Source organism: Hemitrygon akajei, chromosome 6, assembly GCF_048418815.1.
Source record: "Hemitrygon akajei chromosome 6, sHemAka1.3, whole genome shotgun sequence".
In the NCBI taxonomy this organism is placed as follows: Eukaryota; Metazoa; Chordata; class Chondrichthyes; order Myliobatiformes; family Dasyatidae; genus Hemitrygon; species Hemitrygon akajei.
In genome coordinates, this window is record NC_133129.1 from 38,445,932 (window position 1) to 38,455,363 (window position 9,432).

The following is a 9,432-nucleotide window of genomic DNA, read 5'->3' on the forward strand; positions in this document are numbered from 1 at the left end:
TTGGCCAATAGTTTGCTTTCACGAAGGTAACGTTCTGGGAGATGAATGTCCTTGTTTGGACAGCACGATAACGTAGTTATTACAGCATCAGTGAGCTGGGTTTAATTCCCGCCGTTGTCCGTAAGGAGTTGGTGTGTTCTCCCTGTGGATGTCCTCCAGGTGCTCCATTCACTTCCCACATTCCAAAGATGTGCAGGCTTGTTTGTTAGTTGGTCGTAAAGGTGTAGATGGGCGGCCTGGCTGGTTGGGCCAGAAGAGCTTGTTACTGTGCTGTATCTCTAAATAAAAAATAATATAAATAAATACATTTACCCAGCCCCACAAGAACCTACTCCTAAGTTATGGGAGCGGGAATGTCTCGACCATCAGCATGCACATCTCTTTATGAAAGTGTTGAGGATGGAAAGAATTGTTTTCCAAGCCTTCCCCCATCCAATGGAACATTAAAATACACAATGGCCAATGGTTCCACTTTTTCCAAAATGGCAGACCCAGAAAGAACATAGGCAAAGAGTGGGGAAGTCCACACGTTCCAGCCGATCCACCACTAACACTTATGACTGGCGAATAGGAAAGAAGCTATCAGTGACAGTTGTGATTTAGGCATAAGAAAGGAAATGTAGGTGCTCTAAGTGTCACTGGACAAAGTTAAAGCTCGCTTTGTTTTCTGAAACTTCTGAAGCTCCAGAGACTTTGTTTAATTTTTTAGAAATACCCCAACCATACCATTAAAAACTGGTCGTTACTTCTCTCAAATGCCATTGGTGTCTGTTCTTGCTTTGTCAATTTCCTTTTCCTCCCCCTTATCTATAGACACATTCAACATCTTTGCTTCTGTCATTATATTTTAATCGTCTTTTCATTAATATCCTTCAACCATTTAATCACTGCCGGTTTTATAGGGCATTTGATTTCGTCTCTCTAGTGCCAGCAATATTTTTGTTTTCCTTTTACAGCTTCAAATTTCATCTACATTTGCTCCTATTTTCTCCGGGCTGGCGGAGTCTGAGCGAAGATTTGATTATAGTTTATAACATTATGAAAGGCATTAGACCATAAGCCATAGGAACAGAATTAGGCCATTTGGCCTATCAAGTCTGTTCCACCATTATATCATGGCTGATTTATTATCCCTCTCAACTCCATTCTCCTGCCTTCTCCCCATAAACTTTGACGTCCTTACTAATCAAAAACTTATCAACCACTGCTTTAAATATGCCCAATAACATGGCTTCCACAGCCAACCGTAGCAATGCATTCCACAGATTCACCACCCCCTGACTAAAGAAATTACTCATCTCTGGTCAAAAGGGATGTCCCTCTATTAGGGAGAGAGAGAGAGAGAGAGAGAGCCTATGGTATGTTGAATACTGGGTGAAACACAAAGACTTTGGGGTAACTGCAAGTCTCTGTCTTTGCTATTGCTTTGCTCATGCTTGAGTGCTTCATGGCGGTGCTGATACATTTTTTTTAGCCGGTGGGGGGGAGGGGGGATCGTTGCTTGCTGCCACTTACACACGGGAGGGAGGGGAGCTGGGAGGGACTTTGGGGTTCTAACATTTAACTGTCGTTCATTCATTGGGGCATTCCTCTGTTTTCATGGATAGTTGCGAAGAAAGAGCATTTCAGGATGTATAATGTATACATTTCCCTGACATTAAATTTGAATCGGAGCACCTGGAGGAAACCCACTCGGTCACAGGAAGAACGTACAAACTCCTTACAGGCAGCAGTGGGAACTGAACCCTGAATCACTGTTACTGTAAAGGGTTATGCTAACTGCTATGCTACCATGCCGCGCCACAGTAGCCAATTATCCAGCGGCATCAATGGAATATGGGACAAAACTTGTGCAGTCACAGAGAGAACGTGCAAACTCCACACAAACAGCAGCTGAGAGCCTGATCAATCCCGGGGCACTCTGTGAAGCTGCGGCAGTAACCCCGACGACACCATGGTAGCAGCACTAACTGTTTTACTGTGCTGACTCCAGCGATCGATGGTCAAGGCACCCATGTCCCTCTTCCCAGCAAAGACCGAAAGATGATGTTAGATGGAGGAGACAACATGTTTTTCTCCCAGGGCCAAAATGTCCAAAACTACCAGTCACTGATTCAAGGTGAGAGGAGAAAAATTCAAAGCAGATGTGTGGACAATTCTTTTTCTTACACAGAGTGTGGTAAATGTCTAGAATGTACCACCAGGGTTAGTGGTAGAGGCAGATATGATAGAGGAGTTTAAGAGCCTCTTAGATACATAAATATGCAGAGAAAGGAGGGACCAAATGCAGGCAAGAGGGATTATCTTAATTAGATATAATTAGCTTAATTAATTTATCACACTACTGTGGGCTGAAGGGCCTGTTCTGTGCTGTTTTCTATGTTCTACATCTATGTTGGAAATATTAACTGATCTATTCACTACAAGGGCAGCCAGACATTGAGTGGCCTCTGTATTTCTGATTTCAGTTTCAGATTTCAGAAATTACATATCTTATTTGCAGATTTTTAATAAATGGATTATGATGATTTGCCAGCTTTCTAAACTGGACTCAAGAGTTTTATACTGATGAACCTACTGCCAAATCAACAAGTAAACATAAAGATTTTAAAGATTAGCTTTACTGATCAGGTGTACAATGGAACATACAGCAAACTATGGATGGCCTTTGCATCAAATACCAGCCCAGTCTAAGGGTGTGCTGGGGGCAGCCCGGAAATGTTGCCATGCTTCGGGTGCCAACATAGAATGCCCACAACTCACTAACCCTAACTGGAATACGGGGCGGGGGGAGCTGGAGCACCCAGAGGAAACCCATGCAGTCACAGGGAGAATTTACAAATTCCTCAAAGACTGAGGCGGGAATTGAACCCCGATCGCCCGCACTGTAAGGCATTACATTAGCCGCTACACGACTGTGCTGTAATGCTTTTGTTCCAGACTGAAGCACTTCTTTTCACCAGAAGGAAAAGAGGAAGTTGTTGAAAACTTCAGACGTATCAATGAGATCACTCAGTGTAAAGTGGCACATTTCACTAAGTTACCTCACGAGGAAGTCCATCCAAATGATGCTACTCACGGGCTCAGCTAAAGGATGGGCATTAGTGATAATCAAAAATAAAACTGCAGTGCTGAAAGTCTGAAAGAGAAACAGAAAATGATGGAAACCTTCAACAGGTCAAGCAGAACCAGTGGAAAGAAAAACAGGGCTAACATTTCAGATTCAAGATTGTTTAATGTCATTATTTATACTCAAGTGTAAAGAAGTAATTGATTGGATGTCCATAAAGTGACGCTAGGCACAGTAGAATCTATGCATAAGGTGCCTGACAGGAAATGATCAAGTAGTGGTGGATGAGTGGATTAGTGGATGGAGGTGTTGATCAACTTTATTGCTTGGAGAAAGTAACTATTTGTGAGTCTAGAGGTCCTGGTGTGGATGGTACGTAGCCTCCTCCCTGATGGGAGTGGGACAAGGGGTCCATGAGCAAGGTGGGTGGAATCATGCATGATATTACTGGCCCTTTGCCAACACCTTTCTGAATACATGTCCTTGATGGTGAGTGGGCTGGTGCCGGTGATGCATTGGGCAGTTTGGACTACCTGCTGTAGAGGCCTCCTGCCCACCACAGTGCAGTTTCCATACCAAGCAGTGATACAGCTTGTTAGGATGCTCTCGACTGCGCATCGGTAGACTGACGTGAGAATAGATGTGTACAGTCCAGCTCTCTTCAGCCTCCTCAAAAAGTAGAGGCATTGGTGAGCTTTTCTGACTGTGTAGGATGGTTCCAGTACCAAGAGAGGTTGTGTGGGATGTGCACTCACAGGAGTTTGAAGCGGTTGCAGTTTCCACTGCTGTGCCAGCAATGAAAAAGAGGGGTGTGAGTTCTCCTGAAGTCAATAACCATCTCCTTTGCCTTGTTGACATTAAGGAAGACATTATTTTTCTGGCAGTAGACCTCAAGCTCTTCCACCTCCTCTTTGCAGGCTGTCTCATCATTGTTGGATGAACGCCACCACTGTTGTGTCATTGGCAAACTTGACAATGTGATTACTCGGGTGTTTGGCCGAGCAGATATGTGTGAGCAGAGCGTACAGCAGTGGGCTCAGCACCCAGTCCTGGGGGGTATCCATGTTGAGGATGATAGGGATGGAGGAGCAGTTGTGCACCCTGATTACCTGAGGTCTGTTAGTTAGAGAGGCCAAACACCCTGCAGTACATTGGTGTATTTAGGCCAGGGGGTAGAATTTCTGTGGGGCAAAAGCATTGAATGCCAGACTGAAATCCAGAAACAGCATTCTGACATAATTTCCTAACTGCGACAGAGCCAGGTGAAAAACAGATGCTACAACATCTGTCATAGAGCAGCTCTGTCGGTGCGCATATTGGTGAGCGTCCAATGTGGCAGGAACAGAGTTTTTAATAAGTGCCATTACCAGCCGTTCAAAGCATGTCATGGTGATTGGCATCAGTGGCACCGGCAGTAGCTGTTTCGTTCTGAAGGTGTGGAGCTCTTTGGTACAGGGATGATGGTGGCTGATTTGAAGCACGTGGGGACAGCAGCAAGTCAAAGACATTTCTTCAGAACCAGGGGAAAGAAGCCACAGAGTGGTTGATGGATGAATGGATAGGATAAAGACAAACTGTGATGCAGTGAAGCAATGGTTACCAAGGTGATTCACTGCTAATGAAGACATCTGATTGATGAAGACATGAAGAAGTCACCTCCTACCTACGGGAGAATCTGACTGCTCACAGAAAGTAGGGAAACATGGACGTCATGACAACCACATGTGGATTGATAGGTTCTTGGTTGGTAAAAGGGTCAAATGGAGAAGGCAGGAAATGAGAGGGAAAATAAATCAGCCATGATCAAATGGTGGAGCAGACTCGATGGCCAGATTATACTAATGCTGCTCTGGTGTCATATAGTCATATGAAAAACACTGAAATTGGATGCTTCAGACAGGGTAGGAAATTGCAGGGAAATTGAGGATTAAGCGATTGGGGAAGATGGAGGTAGGAAAAGGAAAATAAGAGGCTGTTGGGATATTGAGAAGGGGTCACGGATCAGAGGCTGGGGAGTCAGCTGATGACTGAGTTGGTGAGATGGTTAATTTTTCTGTCTAAAGGATATAATAACCCTAGAAATAGGAACAGGAATATGCCTCTCAGCCCTTTGAGCCTGTCCACCATTCAATAAACTCATGGGTAATCTAAGTTTCCTCATTCTCCCTTTCCCAACCTTTCCCCATACTCTTGATTGCCTTGCTGATAAAAAATCTATCAACCTGAGGATTTATCCTCTCAAGCTTCTAAAGATATTGTTTTCAGTCAGATTGCCTTTCATTCTTCAAAACTCCATTTATCATTGGAGTCTCAGGTCAAGACGATGCTAGCAAACAACGATTCCTCGAGCAACATCTTCCAAATAGCCTCTGCAATTGTATCCTCGACTTCCTAACCGGAAGACCACAATCTGTGCGGATTGGTGATAACATATCCTCCTCACTGATGATCAACACTGGTGCACCTCAGGGGTGTGTGCTTAGCCCACTGCTCTACTCTCTGTATACACATGACTGTGTGGCTTGGCACAGCTCAAATACCATCTATCAATTATTGGTAGAATCTCAGGTGGTGATGAGAGGGGGTGAGATATGCCAATTAGTGGAGTGGTGCCGCAGCAACAACCTGGCACTCAACATCAGTAAGACAAAAGAGCTGATTGTGGACTTCAGGAAGGGTAAAATGAAGGAACACATACTGATCCTCATAGAGGGATCAGAAGTGGAGAGAGTGAGCAGCTTCAAGTTCCTAGGTGTCAAGATCTCAGAGGATCTAACCTGTTTCCAACATATTGATGTAGTTATAAAGAAGGCAAGACAGTGGCTATACTGTATTAGGAGTTTGAAGAGATTTGGCATGTCAACAAAAACTCAAAAACTTCTATGGATGTACCGTGGAGAGCATTCTGACAGGCTACATCACTGTCTAGTATGGGAAGGCTACTGCACAGGACCGAAAGAAGCTGCAGAGGGTTGTAAATCTAGTCAGCTCCATCTTAGAACCTAAGCCTCTGATGCTCTCTTTGGCACCTTGGGTGAAGTAGATATGCATCTGAGTCCGACTAAACGTCGAACATTATCTTTTGCCTCGCTTTTGGCTAGATGGTTAGTTCTTCTTAGGTGGAGAGATGTTACCCCACCCACTCATGCTCAATGGCTTAGTGATATTATGTCCTGTTCAGACCTTGAAAAGATTCATTATTCACTTCTCAATTCAGACATAAAGTTTCATAATGTGTGGGGACCTTTTCTTGAATACTTTCATAACTCCTCTTTAGATTAAGTTTATCCTTTTTTTTGGTACTACAATCCCTTACTTTCAGCTTTCTTTTTTCTGTAAGTTTTATGTTTTTTATGCAAATTACAATATAGTTTTGGTAGTAGGCATTATATTATTTTTAATATATATTTACAGCTCTGTGGGGTCCAATGCTCTGATTAATTTTTCTTTTACACATTGAAATGGTGGCCTGGAGTTTTGTAGATGGGGAGGACACTAACTTTATATGATTTTATTTTGGGTGCTTTTTCCTTATTGTTATGAATTATACATTAGACATGTTTGTTTTGAACTGTGTAAATCTCCATTTTGTTGATGGTTTTTTTTGTAATTGTATTGTAGAGACTCATAAAAAAATAATTAAAAAGTTCCTTACAAAGCCTTACAAAGTTCCCCAAGATAACTTTGGGCTACACCTTTCTACACTTATTCCATAAATAATAATCTGCTTATCATTATTCCCTCCGTGAACAACTTCACTTTTTCTAAAATTATACTCAAATTGTACAATTATTATACTCAATACTACAAAAACTAGCGGATATTATCCAGTCTATCGCAGATAAAACCCTCCCTACCATAGGGAGCATCTACATGGAGTGTTGTCACAGTTAAGCGGCATCCGTCATCAGGAATCCCCACCACCCAGGTCATCCTCTCTTCTCACTGCTGCCATAGGAAAGAAGGTACAGGAGCCTCAGGACTCACACCACCAGATTAGCAACAATCAGGCTCTAGAACAAAAGGGGATAACTTCACTTGCCCCATCACTGAACTGCTCCCACAACTTGTGGACTCACTTTCAAGAACTCTTCATCTCATGTTCTTGATATTTTTTTTATTGTTGTATCTTTCTTTTCATATTTGCATAGTTTGTTGTCTTCTGCACACTAGTTGAATGCCCAAGTTGGTGTGGTCTATCATTGATGCTCTAATGGTTCAGTTGACATTTTAGGCCAAGATCATGAGTATTGATGAAAGGTCTCAGCCCGAAAAGTGGACTGTTTATTCCCCTCCATGGGTGCTGCCTGGCCTGCTGAAATCCTCCAGCATTTTGTGTGTTGCTCCTCTGAATTCATGTTTCTGCTTCAAGTTAACTATGCCAATGCAGACACAGCATTTTCAGATTCAGATTGATTTATCACATGCATTTGAAACACAGAGTAAAACATACTTTGTGCGCTGCTTGGATTTCCAGCATCTGCACATTTTCTCGTTAGTAAAATGTACCTTTCCTCTTGACCTAATATTTGTACACACATTATGAAATATCACTTGTGATGAATGGGATCTTTGTAAATATATTTAATGTTTAACAGATCACGGCTGAAGTCAGAGTCGATAAAGGGATGACCCAAGATGACCCAAGGATGGGCTGTAGGCAGCCAGCAAGGGTCCACACATTCCGGCACAACATAGCATGCCCATCACGTCCATCACAAGCAACAGCAACACAACAACAAAACAACAACAGCAAAACAAGTCCCTTTCCCACACCATGACCCACTCCAACCCCAGGGCGGGCAACCTCCGGGCCTCTGACCACCAGCCCTTGGTTGCAGACAGTGGGCCTCCGTCTTTCAGTCCCTGCCGCAGACTCGCAGATGATGACCCAGGGGCTTCAACCTTTGGGCCTCAACCTCTGGACTCACCAGCTTTGGTCTTTCACCTTCAGGCTTGGATCTCCACACTCACCATTCCCTGGACTTCTACCTCCAGCTTCAACTTCCAGACTTCACTGACCTCTGGGTATTGACCCCAGGACACTGTAAATTGCCAATGCTGTCCTTGTTCAAACAAAGTTGTTCACATCTTTCAAGTATGGGAAAACACGAGCCCCTGTAAAATGGCTGAAATCAATACAAACTATTGAAGCAGTTCAAGCTTAGAAAGGGAAAGATATATTTTTGTAGCTGGGACTTAACAACATTGAACAGCTTGAGCAGATAATCAGGGCTAATAATCAAGAGAATAAAAACAACTTGTAGAAATGTTTGAGGCAATTGAGAAGTATTACTCTTTTGTATCAGAGGATGACATTTTCCATATCTGTCCTGCTATCACCTCGCCTAAATAATTCTCACAGTATGAAGAGAAATACTTAAAACAGATACCGTCAACCATTGGGAATGTTGTTTCCATGGCAATCGTCTGATAGTCACATCAGCGAGAAAAGCAAAATGTCACCTTGTGTCTAAGCTTCAGTTGAAAAGATCATTGTCACCTCATTTGGCCATGAGCCAGGAGAGCTCAAAAAAAAAATCAAAATTCCAGATGTTCATTGAGTTCACCAAGCAGAGGTAAACACATTTATTTGCTCTCAGAGCACGATAAATTGTTAGCAGTACCAATATTCAGATCAAGCTCCATTTTAATATGGTGCAAATACAGTAACCAATCAGGGCTGGTTATTGTAAGAAAAATCAAACAACTGGGAAACAATCATTTTCCTGTGATCTGTTAAACATTAAATATATTTACAAGGATTCCATTCATCACAAGCAATATTTCATAAGATGTGTACAAATGATAGGTCAAGAACAAAGATAAGCTGAAATAAACTACGGATTGAAGCGTGTGCACAATGTTCAAGGCTTCAAGTGCACATGTATCACAAAAGACATTAAGATGTAAGAAGAACAAAGACAAATTTAGCAACGTCTTTATTTGTAAGACCAGTTGAACAGCATTGTCATGACCAGAGATGTGGAAATGCACAAATGAATAGCACTGTGTAAAAGATAACAGGTTTAATTCTTGTGCCCCAAAGTGCATTATTAATGTCAGCAAGTGTTTCAGCAAACTGCCCAAAAATCAGTATGTTAGTACAGCATGGCAGAATGAGTCAACTTGGATACCAAATCAGAATCAGGTTTATTATTACCAGCTGTCATGAAATTTGTTAACTTAGCAGCAGTAGTACATGATAATATAAAAAGAAAAAAATAAGTAGATCTATTAATGTATATATATATATTATATATAATAGTATAAAGTATTAATATTATTTATTATATATATTTTTTAAGTAGTTAGATTAAAAATAGCACAAAACAGAAATAACATTAAAAAATGAGGTAGTG